The sequence below is a fragment of the Podarcis erhardii genome (assembly GCF_964252035.2).
Source record: "Podarcis erhardii genome assembly, chromosome: 1".
In the NCBI taxonomy this organism is placed as follows: Eukaryota; Metazoa; Chordata; class Lepidosauria; order Squamata; family Lacertidae; genus Podarcis; species Podarcis erhardii.
Genome location: NC_138497.1, coordinates 59,668,886 through 59,686,260, shown reverse-complemented (window position 1 = coordinate 59,686,260; position 17,375 = coordinate 59,668,886). Strand labels below are relative to the sequence as shown.

The window sequence follows — 17,375 nt, the reverse complement described above, 5'->3', positions numbered from 1 at the left end:
AGATCCAGCGAGCTATAGACCCATTAGCCTCCTTACTATCCCCAGCAAATTGTATGCCAAACACCTCCACATCAAACTAATTGACTGGATGGAAACTGAGGCAGTTCTGGCAGAGGAGCAAGCCGGCTTCAGACAGGGCAGAACAACAATAGATCATTGCTTCGTATTAGCACACCTCATTGACAAATACGTCAATAAAACACGTGGGATTCTATACGCAGCATTTATTGACCTGAAGGCGGCCTTTGACTCGATATCACGAGTCAAACTTTGGGCTAAACTCAATGCTACCAACATTGACAAAAGATTACTATTCTTGATAAAAAGCCTATATAAAGACTCCAAGTTATACGTAAGAACCTCAGTAAATGGGCAACTAATTGGCCCTGTACCAGCCACCAAAGGAGTAAAGCAGGGCTGTATTTTAGCCCCGGCCTTATTCAACTTATATATAAATGACATGGTCAAATACCTAACATCCCTGGAGTTTCATGCCCCCAAACTGGCCGAAAAATCAATTTCAGCGCTCCTCTATGCGGACGACGCGGTTCTCTTATCACGAACTAAAGTAGGCCTCAAAAGGCTACAAAGAGAATTCTCAGCCTACTGCAGGAGAGATCAACTGGTGGTTAATCACCAAAAAACCAAAGTCATGGTCTTCGCTAGGAGACACAGACATCACAGATGGGAGATGGACAACCAGCCAATAGAACAGGTCAAAATTTTCAAATACCTCGGAGTAGTTTTCCAGTCAACAGGGGCCTGGGAGGCCCATCATAAATATGCTAGGGAAAAAGCATCTCAAAGCGCCAAAATACTGTCTCGCTTTTACTTTACGAAGGGGGGCAGACATATCCCAGCAGCTCTGGAGGTCTTTCAAGCAAAACCCTTGGCGCAATTACTCTACGGGGCCGAAATCTGGATGGGAAATCATTGCCGCACACTTGAAACGGTCCAGTCTAAATTCTTAAGACAGATTCTAGCCGTTCCACCATGCGCACCAAATGCGGCCCTACGGCTGGAGACTGGCCTCCTCTCTGTCGAAACCCAAACCTGGTTAAGAACATTCAACTATTGGCTCCGCTTAAATTTAAACCCATCCGGACTATTACCTCTAGTAGCACGAGATGCTCACAGAAGTCAGTGGTCCAAAGTAGTGCATCAAAAACTACTTACATGTGGCCTCCAAGCACAGCATCTCCTGAAAATGGGTTTCCCCAAGGCAAAAACCATTATTGACCAGCGCATGAAGGATATTGAGCAGCAGACTAATCTGGCCTATATTAAGAAATTTAGTGCTTGGTACGCTTATCTGCCCCCTTCCCACTTTGATTTTCGGGCACCTTATTTGTCTACCTTAACCATTCCAAAACTCAGACGGGCCTTTACACTGGCCAGATTAAATATGTTACCCTCAGCTGTTCTTGAAGGTAGATATCAAAAAATTTCATTCGAGAACCGGCTCTGCCCCTGTGGAGCTGGCTACGTAGAGACTGTGTCACACGTTCTCTTGTCTTGCTCCCTTTATAAAGATCTCAGGGATGAGACCATCACACCACTCCTATCTGCCATCCCGGGCCGTTCTCACTCCTAGCCGACCAGAACAGCTCGACAACAGAGAAGGTTGCCAAATTTATCGAGAGAGCAATGAGATTGAGAGTTGCTATCTGAATTACATCAGTGTCGTCACCCGGATTCCTCGCCTAGGATCTTATTATTATTATTATCATTATGTTTTATTATTATTATTTTATTACCTCTGCCAAGTTTTAAGTACTGAGATTATTAATTTATCTGTATCTGGTTATTATTATCTTTCTCCCTGTCCTAACCATCCCTCCGAGGTTATATTTATATTTATATTTATAATCTTTCAATTTGGCTGGTCTATTTACTTAACCGACCTGGAACAATCTACCAAAGAAAAGGCCACCGCCCATGGGACAGAGGGTCATTGATGAATGATAATCCAGCTTCTATCTAGGGATTTAATAGGTCATAAGATTTTATGGTAACTATATTTGTAATGTATTTTTGTCGGTGTTTGTCCTTTGATGCTATGGCCTCTCGGCTACGCAAATAAAGTCTATTGATTGATTTACATATCCACCACATATGAAAAAAGGTACCTTCTTTTTCTTTACATTTCCAGCAAGTTTTTTGTGCTCATTCTTTACATTTTTGCTAATTTAGCAAGGGTCAAATACCAAGGAAACTCTATTTTTTTCAATTATGAAGAAGAAGAATATGTATAATTTGGTACCCTGTTCTGTTGATCAAATAAATAAAAGGTGACATATAAATGGTCCGTATGTGAGTTTCCCATATAAACCTTGTTAACCAAAATATGATGTAGTGTAGATGCTATTGAAAACTGGTACTCTCACCCCCCCCCAATTAACATAAATATTCCTGCCTTTCCTTTCCTTTGTATCCCTAATCGTTTGTTCATTTAATTCACTGGTAAGTGCTAAGCAAGCAAGCAAGCAAAAAAAAAAAAAAGGGGGGGGCCACCTTCCCAAGTGAAGATTACCCAACAAAAGAAATTCATTTGGGCTAAATCAGGAGGCCATTATCATACCTTGCATTCCCTGCTGTCACAAACTATATTTCCATGGGCAAATGAACAGGTAAAACTCCCCAGATTGGGGAACAAGGCACATCTTCAAGGATTCTATTGAAAACCTCAAAGTAAACAGCAACCTGGAATGTATTAGGGACAATTTAGATGTAAATGGTTCTAACCTTCACAAGGACTGTATTTTATCTTTACCTGTTTTATTGGGAAGGTCTTTCAAATTATTGCATTAATATCCCACCTTCATCAACAGAATTCAAGGCGGCATACGCAGGTTGATGTACACAATGTTGGCTTTGCACCTGCAGAATGCACTTCCTCTCGTCCAAGTCAAAGCACTGAATTTCCAAAGCACTGGTGCCCACCACCAACTGCAGTACTCTGTGCCACCTTCCAGAGGGTTCACCAGTACACACGGATTGGGTACACAAAAATAGGTAGGAGAGCTCGGCAAAAATGGGATGCCTTGCCTTACATGAGTCGAAGCACTTTCTGCTAGTGCAAAGTCACCATCCATGGTTCCCAGAGGTCTCCCACCCAGGCAATGAGACACAGATCTGATGATTGTGAACCTATATGATGTTCTATGCCTATGGCATACATGGGATTTTGTTTGTACCTGGAATGGAGGGAGGGGAACAGTATTTGTCTACTGGCACATTCAAAGTTTCTTCCACATATATGGCCACTGTTTCTTCTTTTGTTAGGAAACGTATCTATTTAAAATGTATGTCTTGCTTTTCCATAACAACTGAAGCTCATAGTAGGTTAGTGGAGCAATCATTAAAATAATATAATAAAATATTTAAATAAGAAAACAAACATCTGTGCAACCAATACAAAAAAACACTAACCAGAATAGCTTCTAATGGTAAAAGGTGTTGCCATAAGTCATTGCTGCTAACGTTGGTAACTTTAGTAATTGCTTCTAATCTGATTATGTTTTCTCATTACTGTATCTTACGAAATCTGGTACCCCACTTTGAAGGAGCAAGCACACTTTAAAAGGTGGTATATAGAGCAGCTAATAGACAGACTAAGAGAAGTGAAGGAAATACTTTGCAAAACCATGTTTAACTTTCCATTCTAACAGCTAAAGGCAGCATGCACTAGCAAGTAAACCCAGGAAGCAAGTTTCACAATTGCAAGAGCGGAACAGAAAAGGCTAAGAGCAATGCTTCATTGAAATACTTACCATGCAGGGGGTTGGTGAAGGGTGTCAAATGGGAAGATGCATGGCTGGTTCAGGCTATCCCTAGAAAAACTAGCATCTTGGATTTTGCCTGGAAACCAAAGTGCCAAAGCATATCAGTGATATCCATCGCTTGATAACAATCAAATCAGTAGCATTAAGAAATACAGTAAGTTTAGAATCCTCAAGAATAGCCCCACAAAGTCCACATGTTACAACAATTTAAAATACAGTATTAGAAATGGTTAAAGCATATTATGGTCCTGGGAATAGGGTGGATCCTGTATTAATCCATGCTATAAAAGTAGGTGAATACCTCTGCAGGGGCTGTAACTTGGCAGGTTATCAGACACACTTGTCCAAGGATCCTGTCTGCATCCTCTCAAGCAACAAAACCTGAAACTAACCCAAAACAATTCCGGTAAACAGGAGTTATGAGAAACCTCTGGCCCAGACTGCAGCAATGATGGAGTTCAAGCCACATCACAACAAACTCTGTCTCTTAACTGCCTTCAAATTAGGCACGGTCAGCAATTGAAAATATGCAATAGACAACAGTAATACCAGCGTGTAAAAGCACCCAGGAGAAAACAAGCTACAGTTCAGAAAAAGAGAGACTGCGCCACTTTCTTCCCAACATATTTTATTTTGGGAGGAAATGTTTTCTCAACCCAATGCAAGACTTACAGATCTGGAAATTAGCTATGCATTGATTGTTAAGTTTATAGAAACAAACTTTTAAACTCCTCCCCACCACTCCAGATACTTTATTACAGCTGTTTACACATAATTACTATATTACATTTTTATCCTGCCCTTCCTCCAAGCAACTCAGGGCAACATACATGGTTGTCCTCTGCCATTTTATTCATACAAGTACACCATGAAAGATGGTGACTGGCCTATAGCCTATAGCCACCCAGTAAGTTTCATGGCTGAGTGGGCCTTTGAACTCATGAGCCACATTGGGTTGGATCCGATCTAAGGTTTTGGAGGCTTGTTCTCTGGTGGTGATCTTAACAGATTTGCAGCGCAGGACTTCTAAACAAAGCAGAGAAAAGCATAGTGCTAAAGTTATGGGAAAGGGAACCTAGAAACAAAGTTGTTGATAATGTAGGGGGAGCTCCTCAATCTATGGCTCAGCCACAATAAATAGGTAGCTATCATTCTCACCTTCCAGAAAGTCCCAAAAAAAACAGTTAGCTGCAGACCATTTTCTCAGATCAGGCGGACTGAGAAAGGCAGTTAGAGATTTCAAAGCTGGCCACCGTTCAGGGATGTTGTAGTAGTTAATTCCCTGCATTAGCAGGGGCTTAGACAACATGACCCTTTAGGGTTCCTTCCCACTGTATAATTCTGCTTATGACAAAGTTAAATGGTGATTGCTGACCAGGTCTGTATATCTTGAAAGCTGCCATCTTATTTACATTTACAAGTCCCGCTAAGCTTGAGTAGAATTGTGCTGCTAGTCAAAGAGTGTTCAAATGCACAGGAAACACATGCATGCGTTCAAAGGAAACTGGCACATTCTAGGAAACGCTGCTCAAATTAAAAGTTGGCCGTGTCTTGTTATGCATACAGTCAATCAATCAAATTCAAAAGCTGATTTTTCTTTAAACTATTTGGGTCAAATTTTTCTTCGTGTCTCTTGTCATAGCCTAAGAAGACCTTATCAACACAGATGAAGCCAGAAGTTCCCTTTCTTCATTCAAAGAAAAGTGAGTTTTAAGTGTTCTTCAGAAGATAACAAAACCCAAGGTACTCTCCAGTCCAGTGTCCTTGTGCTGAGTCACTTTAACTATTAACATCCTGGCCTACATTTGTTGTTATTTACATTCTGGAATCACAATGCAATTAATGACTCTGCAGTGATGTCCAAGTGTCCTTCTCCTATAACTGCATGTCTCTCTTTTGAAGCATTCATATGCTAAAACCCTTCACAGAAAGTGACTATTGTTCCTCTTTGGCCTTCCTTCATCTCCACTCAGGCTAGTCTATTTAAATGACAACATTCAAAAGGTTAACCAAGCCACCCAAGTGCCTTTTTTTAAAAAAAGAAAATAAAGGAAATCCAAGTCTAGTAAAAGCAATAAAAAGCAGAGTAAATTGCAGCTGGCTAAATGCCAGATGAAAATTAAGAGGGAAAATTTGAAAACCAATATGCAGCCAAGACTACGGAGGTGCGAGAAAAGAAAAGAAAGACATTTCGATTAGACTTGCAAATGTTCATAATCTTCCGGTGAAAGTTATACTTTTGCATCACTTCTTCACAAAGAATAGGGGGATAAAAAAATGCCACCCCGTCATAAAGATGAGATTATGGGGAAGAGTGAATCAATAAAGGAGGCACTATGGAACAAACTCAGTTAAGGTCTTGGGGGCAATCTGGAGAATGTTAGGGGGGAAACTAAATCCTATTGAAATCAATGGAACTCACACTGGCTTTTAAGTTGAAAAGTGCTTCCCAAAGACTTGGTCGGCACTGATCTTTCCCCCAGATCAGTACTTTGCTAAATTATATTAATAATTGGGCTAGCCTTATTTCAGTTTGAAAAAGACCCTACATCATACTGTAACAGGTTGTGCCTCTTGAGAGGCTCCAGTTCTGCTTGGGTTTATATTGGTGGCAAAACGTCTGTTACTACAAGCAAAAATAGGATCTAAACCAAGCACGAAAGTGATTTTGTTATTTTTTTAAAAAAGAAAATCAATTAAACAGCTGCCACATTCCAGCTATTCTCTTTTAAGTACTTGAGAGCCAGTGTACTGTAGCAGGTCAACTGTTCTGAGTATCAAGTTTGAGGATATTGGGTAGTTTTAGGTTCAAATCCCCAATCACCCATGGAGTTCTCAGTCTGAGGTACCGTTTAGTGAACCTCAAAAGGATATTCCAATAACAAACCACAGTGTCACATAAATGGTGGAGCAAGTTTGCTTTCTGATGCTCCAGAGGTTAGGACCCAAAAGAACGGGTTCAATGAACAAGAGGATTTTGACTAAATGTTAAAAGCAGACTGCCTCAAAAACTGGTGGAAACTCATTGCTAGTGGTTTTTATGCAGAGCGTGAATGGCCACCTCTAAATTATATTGTGTCTGATTTTCTGCATTGAACTATAGTCAGATTATCTCCTTTCCATCGCTATGAGTCTGTGAAATAGGCCATTCAGTAGTATTTCAACCATATACATATTTAAAGTTTTCATTTTCAATCGCATATACTGATGCGGTGAGGGAGAAGGGGAATTTTTACTTGCCCCATATTCTGCTGCAGATTTTATTTCACTGGGGGACAGCAGGGGTAGGACAACTCTGTAATTCAGACCAAATATTTGGTTGCACATTTGTTATGCATAGAATTTATCCAAAGCAACCTCTCCATTCCTTAGCTGCTTTGAGATGCATCTCACTTTGGGAAGCATTCACAAATTCACTTAACACTGATTAAAGGTAAAGGGACCATTAGATCTAGTCGCGGTCGACTCTGGGGTTGCGGCGCTCATCTCACTTTACTGGCCGAGGAAGCCGGCATACAGCTTCCAGGTTATGTGGCCAGCATGACTAAGCCGCTTCTGTCAAACCAGAGCAGCGCACGGAAACGCGGTTTACCTTCCCACTGGAGTGGTACCTATTTATCTACTTGAACTTTGACGTGCTTTCGAACTGCTAGGTTGGCAGGAGCTGGGACCGAGCAACGGGAGCTCACCCCGTCACGGGTATTCAAACCGCCGACCTTCTGATTGGCAAGTCTTAGGCTCTGTGGTTTAACCCACAGCGCCACCTGCATCCCTAACACTGATTAATGACCCCTTATTGCTTTTTTGTTCACACAGAGTTGTTAGGATTATTTGAAAAGCCTTTAAAATGCTACCTTTTTAAAAAAGGCAGAATACAGTCCTTCCTCATCCTTGCCAGTGATTGAGAGAACAAGCCTACATTAAATACATTGTAAGAAATTAGGATGTGTGTGTGTGTGTGTGTGTGTGTGTGTGTGTGTGTGCAGGATTGGTAACCAATGCAGTCAGGCCCGGACTGGTGTTATGTGCTCATACCCATCTTGCCCCAGTGAGCAACCTGGCCTCTGAATTCTGCACTAGCTGAAGTTTCAGAGCAGTCTGCAAAGGCAACCCATGTATAACACTGCAATGCGTGGTAACCTAGAGGTTACCAAAGCATAGACAAAGCTGATAGGAGATACTTCATGCCACCACAGCCACTTGAGCCTTGAGTAATAGATTCAGAAATACCCACAAGCTACTTGCCTGTTCCTTGCCCATCACAATATGATTTATGCAGGGACCAAGCAAATGTATTGACTCCCCATGAGGACTTTGCACCCACTTGGCTCCTCCTCAGGCATTTTAGCTCTGTGTAGCAGGATTTCATCATGCAGGATTTGGCTTAGCGTGGTCTGAACAGGATCATAATTAAGCACACTCCTCAGATACAATCAAGAACAAGTCTTGGCTACAAATTGTGGCTGGGGAGAAGAGGGCTTAACCACGATCCTGTGTTTGGACAACATGCTATGCCAAACCTGGGCTAAGCTGCCATGCTATGCTAAGCTAATAGGACCAGGGGAGGAGCAAAGGGGATGCAATGTTTATGAGCCAGCATGTTTGCACTGTGTCATGGTTTGATTTAGCCCCACACGCAAATGGAGCAATCAAATCACACAATTCAAATATGGTCAGAGGCAGTAATGCTTTTGAATACCAGTTGCTGGAAACTGCAGGAGGGGGAAATGTACTTGCGCTCTGTAGCTACTGTGGGGACAGGATGCTGAACTAGTGGGCCTGATCCAGCAGCTTTTCTTACATTCTAATGTTTATACTAGCGGGAAGGTAAACGGTGTTCCGTGTGCTGCGCTGGCTCGCCAGATGCAGCTTGTCACGCTGGCCACGTGACCCGGAAGTGTCTGCGGACAGCGCTGGCTCCCGGCCTCTAGAGTGAGATGAGCGCACAACCCTAGAGTCTGGCAAGACTGGCCCGAACGGGCAGGGGTACCTTTACCTTTAATGTTTATACTAAATAAACCATCTCACCCCTTGCTTTTTCCTGTAAAACCAATTGCAGTCGTTAACAGTCGTTAACAGGTTTACCACACCTATCAGCCAATCACCCATTCCCACCACCCTTCTGAGTAATACCCCTCCCCACCATCTCCCTATATATAAGGGTCTGGTGACTTCTGTTTCAGTGTATCTGAAGAAGTGTGCATGCACACAAAAGCTATAATAATAATAATAATAATAATAATAATAATAATAATAATAATTTATTTGTACCCCGCCCATCTGGCTGGGTTTCCCCAGCCACTCTGGGCGGCTTCCACAAATACCAAAAATACACTAATATGTCATACATTAAAAACTTAGTTGGTCTCTAAGCTGCTACTGGAAGGAATTTTTTTATTTTGTTTATACTAAATAAGTGTGTGAATTAGCTGTATTTAAGGCATTATGGTGAAAAGCAGTCCATAAATGCAATACATTAGTAAAATAAAAATGTCTGCAGCATGCTTCCTACAAGTTGCTCAGGATGAAACACAAGCAGCTTTCCCACTTTGTTACCAACCACCCTGTGATTGAGGTTGCACCAAGGTAGAAATGCGAGATGTTTTAAACATGTTTTGCTGAGAGATCCAGGGGTTATTTGTGCTTGCGACAGCACTGAGGGTGTGCCCTCCTCTCCCCCCAGTTCCAGGCAATGAGTGAAGGTTTGAACTCCACAACTCACCTGGCACAGGTTTGAACTCCACAACTCACAACTCAGGTTTGAACTCCACAACTCACCCCACACTGATGAACAGTCATTAGATGCTATATATAAATTGCAAGTAATAGTAAAGTAAAGCTGGCATCTCCCAGGGACACATTAGCAGGCTTGCACATTTGCATATATGCATCCACACATTTTATCTTGACACTGCAAACTTGGGGGAGGGAAAAGAAATAATCACCAACCTTTCAGAAATACTGATGTTATCAAGTCCTGGAACAGCTGAGTCACAACCTGGTGCTTGACTGATCAACTCATCTCAGCTATCTGAAGTATTTACAATGCGTCATCAAGATGGTTTTGGTCTTTCCCTCTAAATGCCAGTTACCGTACTTAGTGAGTTCTTGTTATTCCTCTCTACTGGCGTGTTTTACTGGTGAGTTCAGGTTTCCTACCTAGTGTGACATGGATCAATAAAGGGACTTTCTTCAGCAGAAGGTACAAGACTTTTCATATGTGGTGGGCATTTTGGGAAGGGATATTTACAAAACAGAACAAAGCAAAATCACAAACCAGGATGTGCAATGCAATCCATGCCTAGGTTTATGAACACTCTTTGAAGATATTCAGCAAAGAACTCACCATTTTTTCTTCTGGTAGTGGCACAATTACTTATAGCAAAGAACCAGAAAGGACTTGATCACTTGCACATCACACAATGGAAACAGAAGATATGGACAATTGCTTTATCTGAGACACAAACTAATAGAGTAAAAAAGTAAAAGTACCGCTGACCGTAAGGTCCAGTCACGGATGACACTCTCAATGACCTATCCAATATGAACAATCTTGTTGGATTATGGCACTCTTTTATACAATATTCAAATGAAAACCCTGATGATTGGCAACCGTCAACTATGCATTTATGGGGAAATTTGATGCATTCGTCTTCTGTTTGGCGAGTGGGGATAGGAAGGGGGGAAATCAATTGTATTGTTGTTGTTTATGTGCATGCTCATATTTTTCTTGAAAAATTAATGAAATTAAAATAAGGGGACTTTCTAAATATTCTCTCTTTTATTTAGAGGACAGAAAAAGGAGTAGAGGACAACTATGGGGTTTTCATGGTCCGTGCCGGATAAGATTCTGAATGCATTAAGGCTGCAATCAAATGCAAACCTTGTAGGAAGTAAGTCCTACTGAACTCAACGGGACTTAGTTCTGAGGAAATATGCTTAGGATTGCACTGTGATTGTCTCAAGGGTCTAACTCTAGAAAAATGTGTGTGTGAATGACAGTAATTTTATTGGAATACGAGGGAAGAGAACCATGTTGAACTGCATGTCCATGTGAAGTGTCACTTTGGGGCCGTGGGTGTAGGTGAGCTGGTTGAATTCAATCCAAGATACAACATTATGATTCCTGCCTACCTGTGCCAGGGAAGGAGGTAGGCATGCCCCCAAGGGAGAACGCTAGCAGTAAAGGAGAAAATGGCAGCAATTCACTGAGTTGGGCAAAAAGTACAAGGGTCTGCTCAGGGGCACTATAAAGGCATGGTAAGAGGAACACAGGAATGTCAGACTATTTCGCCACCTGGCCAAGTATTGCTACTCTGACTGGCAGCAGCTCTCCAGCATCTTTGGCAGAGGTCTTTCACATACTTTACCTCCTGCTTTTCTAACTGGAGAGGCCAAGGATTCCACCCGAGACCTTTGGCATGCAAAACATGTGCTCTCTTGCTGAACTATGACTACTCCCATTGCAGCACCTTAAATTGTCCCTGGATTGCCATCTTCTTCTGGCGGGGGAAGGAAACCTACCGGTATTTGTTACTTAGATATTTTTGCCTTCTTTTCAATGCAAAAGGGGGGGGGCTTGGCAAAGTAGCTTACAATATATCTATGTTAGCGAAAATATAATTTTGGAACAGTAACAAATAGTATTACCAAATATATTTTATCTGAGTCCAGTTCTATGACTAGGTATTCCCCAGCAGTAGATCCTAAGTATGCCCTAGAATGTTCATAATGGGAGCCTCCAAGAACTGAAGCTGCTCCAACCCAGGTTTTGGGGTTACTTTAGAACAGCTGTGAGGGACCCTGCGGCCCTCAGCATGTTGCTGGATGCCAACTCCCATAATGGCCCAGGGTCAGGGAATGATGGGAATCGGAGTCCAACAACATCTGGATTCAAGGGCACCCGACTCCCTATCCATGTATGGCAAAAACACAACCCACTATATTGTATGCAATTGTATGCCTAGGAGATTTGTACAGTGGACGCTGGTGTTGCGAAAGTGATCCGTGTCGGATGCACATTCGCAACCCGCAGCGGTACGTCTGTGCGGGTTGCGATTTAGCGCTTCTGCGCATGCACAATCGCCGAAACCCAGAAGTAACCCATTCCGGTACTTCCAGGTTCTGGCGGTCCGTAACCCAAAAAAACACAACCTGAAGCGTCTGTAACCCAAGGTATGACTGTACACTGCTTGGCATTTACTGTACTCCCTTTCTGATTCACAAGCACAATTAAGTATCATAGTGCTTAACAAACTGGTCAGGGAGAGACAGCACATTATGTGCATAGGGCTCCTTTGCCAATGAGAGCGGCAGGAAGACTCTTAGTGACTCCTTCTGTATCAGGGAAGATTATCACATTCTCCTCTTCTACGCCCCTACAATTGTGTTGTTCAGTTTACTTCCCAGTCCAAATCCTAAAACTTGTATTTTAAAAATAATAAAGCTTACTGCTCATAAGCAAAGCACCGGGCTCTATTACAGCATTAGCAACAAAAAAACTGACCTTCCCTTTAGTCTTAAAAAACAAAAAAACAAAAAACTATTGTTGGAAAGTTTTCCAAGGCTCTCAAAACAGCAGCTCCTGCGGTGAAAACAGCGAGCTGACGTGAATCCCTTTCACAGTTCCGACGGGTCCTCGTCTTAGAGACATTACGGTGCGCGGTGGTGATAAGAGAAACCATGTGGGCTTGTTAACTTAGGCACAGGCAGGAATGATAGGAATTCGCAGCGCTTCCATTTAATGATCAGAGCACAGAAGCCTCAATTAAAGCGATATCGCCCAATATTTTCCCCAGCTTCGGGTTCGATACAAAGCCCACAAACCTTGCCTAACCTACGAGCCTCGGCGTTAACTTTTAACGCGCTTAGGATCCCTCCCGGTTTAGCGTGGGAAAATAAGGAGAACCGGAGCATAAAATGAGCAGTGTCTTTTCTCCTAAAAATACAGATGCTATTCAGCGTCCCCCCCCCCCTCCGCTCTTAAAACACACACAAAGGGAGCAGACTACAGACGTATCGTATATTAAACATCTCCAAAAGCACTTTGAAACCGGTAGCTTCCCCTCCCCCTCTCACAGTTTCGGAAATTATCGAAAGAGCCCAGATTTCCCCCCGCCCCGCCCCAACTCCGCCGCAATCATCATATGCATTATCCGGTTGCATTTTGATCCATCTCTTTTATTCAAGTACAATGTAAGCAGTGGCCCTTACGTAAGGGGGACCCTTTGCTATTTTGCTTTTTTAAGTAGGAATGCGCAAAAGAAAGCCCAAGATTATGTAGCTTCGCTCGCCAGACGAGAAAGCTGAGAGAGGAAACTCGTCTTAACCGCAACTCTCCAGCGCAGCAACAGATAACTTCTGCTTTCTTGCTTGCATCCCCCTGATTGGAAGGTTGCATATACTTTTCTCCTTTTTTATTTTTTGGAAAGCGAGGCGGAGGGGGGGAAGAGAGACACAAGAGGAAAAATGTTCATTACATCATGAGAAAGTGCCTGCAAGATTCCTCTTCTACACACACACACACACACACACACACACACGTTTCAACTTCCTGATGTTGCTGCTATATCCAATCCAAGCAAGATCAGGCAGAATTTCTCACAGCGAGAGCGGGAGAAAAGCGCTATTAGACGGCGGCGGGAAGGGGGTGCCTGGGTGGGTTGAGGATTTCACGCATTAAGCACGTCGCTGGGGTCTGTTTGGGAGGCAATGCCTTGCGAGAAGCGCGGCTGGCCAAGATACACGGTGCTTGCAAACAATTGCAGAGGCAAGCAAGACGCAGCAAGCCTCTGGCAAACGTGCGCGCCGCGGTGTGGTAGGTAAACCTCAGGAAGAGTATGCGCCCCCGCGCAGCCCGGCCAAGGTACAACAACCCAAGCGGCGCTGTGCGCCGACAGACACAGATCTAACCACGGGCCCTTCCCAAATATGTGGCCGGTTTTGTTTCGTTTAGAATGCCAAAGACCTTTTCACATATAAGGGGGTGGGTTTTTTTAGGGACTCAGAAGACGCTTGCCAGAATCCACACGGGGGAGGGGGGTGGTTAGAGAGAGCCAGTGTGCGTAATTGCAACATTTCCCGCCGCTCGACTGGTTATTAATGTCATCTGCACAGACGGCAGTCCTTTGCCCCCTTACCTAGGAGCAAGTCGCACTTAACACGAGGCGGCGAGGGGGGGGAGCTTACTTCCGAGTAAACGTGCCTAGGAGCGCGCAGCACATTTGCCCTTAAGGGCGCCTCTTCCTCATACGCGCCTCCTCGGAGGAGAAGACGAGCGGAGCAGGAACCAACTCCGAAGCAAATGCAAGCTGGAGGGAGGAGGCGAGATCGCCTGCCAGCCCCCTAACAGTCGCACCATGTGGGGCTCTCTTTGACTCAGCGCCCCCACTCCACCTCTCCTTCTGAGTCCCTCAGGAGTGATACCCCCCACTCTTCTTCCTCAGTTTTATTCTAAAAGATACCCACTGATTGCAACCAATATTTAATAAAAAGGGATTTTGGGGGGGTTGACAGACCGAAAGATGTCGCCGCCACCTCCCGAGTTGCAACTACGAGGTGTGTTTTTTCTAAAAACTTCGCTAAAGCTGTCAGAACAAACCTAAAACTTACGTGCCGTTTATATTCGAGCTCTTGATTATTCCCCCCCCCCATCAAAATCGTGAGTGAAAAATGAAAGAGGGGTGCGCTTTAGCCAACAGCATGTGAAAACGGAACGTGAGACCTAAAAGGAGCTGCATTTTTTAATGAGAGCCTTGGAAAGATTTAACAATGGAAAACATTGACCGAGCGGAGAAAGCGCGGAGAGGAGGGGGTGGAGCGGAGGGGGCAACGAACTCCTTTAAAGTTGCCGATCAGGTATCTCGCTCAAGGTGAGATTCCACCTACACATGTGGGAAGTGGTTTGTTTAATTTATGGCATTCTTACAAACAAAAGAAGGCTGGTTCCCGGCGCTGGGGATCGAGGGGAAAGTGCGCACATTTGAAGGGGCAGAAATGCCGGAGCGCATATGCGAAGCTGGTATATCGGATGGTCCCTATTCCAGTTGAAAGGGCAATCGGCCCTCCTACCCTGGAAGACAGCAAGGTAATCGCTGATTTGAGTAATCCCAAATCCATGCAGGGAATGGGCAAAGGGCGAATGTCCAAATGCGAACCTGTGTTTCATATCTCATACATAACCACCTACCATCCCCACGCGCGCGCACCCCAAACTGCGGTTGCCCTACACTTTCCCTTTTACGGGATCTCTCAAACCAGACACGTGCACTACGAAAGCCCCCTTCCTGGCTTCAGCGTCTGCAAGGCTGCCAACGCTTTCCCAATTATTATTCGCCATTAAATAAAGAGCATCTCGGCTCCCTCCGTTTTTCCTTTTGATCGTTGAGCAAGTGGGGAAGTGCAACTGTGAACGTGAGAAAAAAGCTTCCACCAAAAGTTTCCTGTTCCCCCCGTTGCAAATCCAGCTTTCACGTTTTTCTTCGGCTCTCGCACTTTTGCCTCAACCCCTTTTGTCTTGTCAGAGAGAAATCAAACAAGTTCCTAGTTCAGATCTGCCTGATCCGCCTGGTAACAGATCTATTCCCCCATTGGCTTATGCTAATTCCAGTTTCCTCTTGTATTGGAGCCCAGTTGGGGAAAGGGGGGGGGGGAGTTCCCTCCAGGAATTAGAGCCAATTTTGTTTTAAGTGGGCGATCTCGCTCCTGCAATATTGCCACACGCAGCAGAAGCCGGTCTTTCTGTGCAGCCGTCTCAGCTGGAGGGTGGTGGTACAAGGGGGGCTCCGGAAAAGCTGTAGCTGATACTGCTCCGTCTCATAAATCAAGGGCTCCTGCCACACCGACGCAGATTTTTATGAATGAAAAAAACAACAACATTGCTCTCGTCGTGGATCCCCCCCCCGCCACTCCCCCCCTCCTCTTTAAAGGACTGGAAAGGGGAACCGACTTTACAAAGCAAATATTGTTCGGTAGAAAGGGAGTGCGCGCAGCTGGCCACTGACCCGAGTTATATTTACTAAACGCAAATTAAGAAATAAAAATGTGAGTCGCAGATAAGCGGACGAAGAGCTTTTAAAACGAGGACGGAGACACTCTTGACCATCTAACGTTAGTGTGCTTTAGAAATAGGGAAAGCGAAGAGACCGGAGGGGGGGGGTATTCCAAAAGACTTGGGAAGGTTATGCAAAAAACACATCCTTTAAGTTTGCATATCAAGGCGTGCCTGGAATTTGCGGGGAGTTTACTTAACGTTTCACAATGCCAGGCTGCGCTTCAATTAGAAGGCACCCTGGAGACAGAGAAGCTGCACAGGAAATATATATATACATTCATATCCGTATATACACTCACGTATGTCAAACAGCGATGTACTCGAACTTTGGGCATGCGCAGAAAGCTGGGGTTGCAAATTCTGCGCATTTACGCGGGAGGAAGCTCCAATGACTGGTACAGACCTTACTTCCGAGTAAACAGGACTGGGCTGTCAGACCTCCTCCCTAGGGTTTCTCCATTATATCCTCGAGTCTTATAGAACCGTGCCCGACGGCTCTGTCTTTCTTACTTTGGATGAGCCCCATTGAAATCATTGGGACTTAATTCTAAGCAAGATTACCTAAAATGCGGTGATAATGCCTTATGCAAAGCAAACAGCAGCACATCCCCATACCTAAACGTATACCACATTTGGATGTTGAAGTGAAAGCCAGGGAGCCAGTTTTTAAAGGAGGTTTTGATAAGCGTCATATTCAGCAGTATTGCTCAATAATTGTGGCTGCGTACTGCAATCCTATGTGTCTCCTCAGAAGCAACCTCCAACTGAGTTCAATGAGACAATATCTCCCCAAAAGTGGTTGTTAAGGTCCTACTTTTCCCTCTCCAGTGTGGAAGGGTTTTTAGTTTTCCCTAGATGATGATGATACTTTATATTAAGTTTTGGGTGGCGTGAAATATTTCAAATGGCTTGGAATCCCACGCCTACTTACCACGTGTTTTATGATGAAGGCGCAAGGGATTAGATGCATTTAAATTAACAGTTCAAAGTATTATTCCCTCGACTACAGCAATGAAATCTAAATTCACTCTGAAAGGAGGGGGACGGATAGAAAAGTGCACTTCCCGTCCCTTCTTTGGGTTCCGGCTAAGCACGTTGGAGGAAATAATGGCCACCATTTTGCTTATGACATGCTTATGGCATTTCTACGGCAGGCTACCAAAAGATCTGCCACATCTTCCGGGCGAAGGGCTTGCCCCGCTCCAAAATACATTAAATTGGAAACCCCATTGGCTGCAAGTTTACTTCCAAGCAAATGCATGCAGATGCAAGGCTGTATTTTTATTATTTTTTACAGAATGGTCAAGGAAAGTTAGACTGCAATTCTATATGCAGCAGCATTTACCTGGGACTAAACTCCATTGACAATAATGAGTCTTACGTCTAAGTAGACGTAATCTACGGAAGTCGCGGAGCCTTTGTCGCGCGTAATGAGTTTAGACTCAGGCTGCTTGGACTTCAAAATTAAACGCCACAAATAATTTGGATCGTCTTTTTATTATTATATCTTCTCTAGTCAGTGGCAATAACTTCGGCCC

The 17,375-nt window shown here is 43.9% G+C and overlaps 1 long non-coding RNA gene across 3 annotated transcripts; it reads right to left on the bottom strand.

Moving 5' to 3' along the window:
- Positions 1-2,094: 2,094 nt before the first annotated feature.
- On the bottom strand, positions 2,095-16,231 carry LOC309327562. Of its 3 annotated transcripts, none has more exons than XR_014150562.1 (3): positions 16,137-16,231; positions 4,087-4,172; positions 2,095-3,861 (listed from the first exon to the last, which is right to left on the bottom strand). It is a non-coding gene; the product is annotated as an uncharacterized lncRNA (long non-coding RNA). The 3 variants fall into 3 exon arrangements; XR_014150563.1 differs by lacking the exon at positions 16,137-16,231 and adding an exon at positions 14,397-14,541; XR_014150564.1 differs by lacking the exon at positions 16,137-16,231 and adding an exon at positions 9,735-9,941.
- Between the last annotated feature and the right edge of the window lie 1,144 nt (positions 16,232-17,375).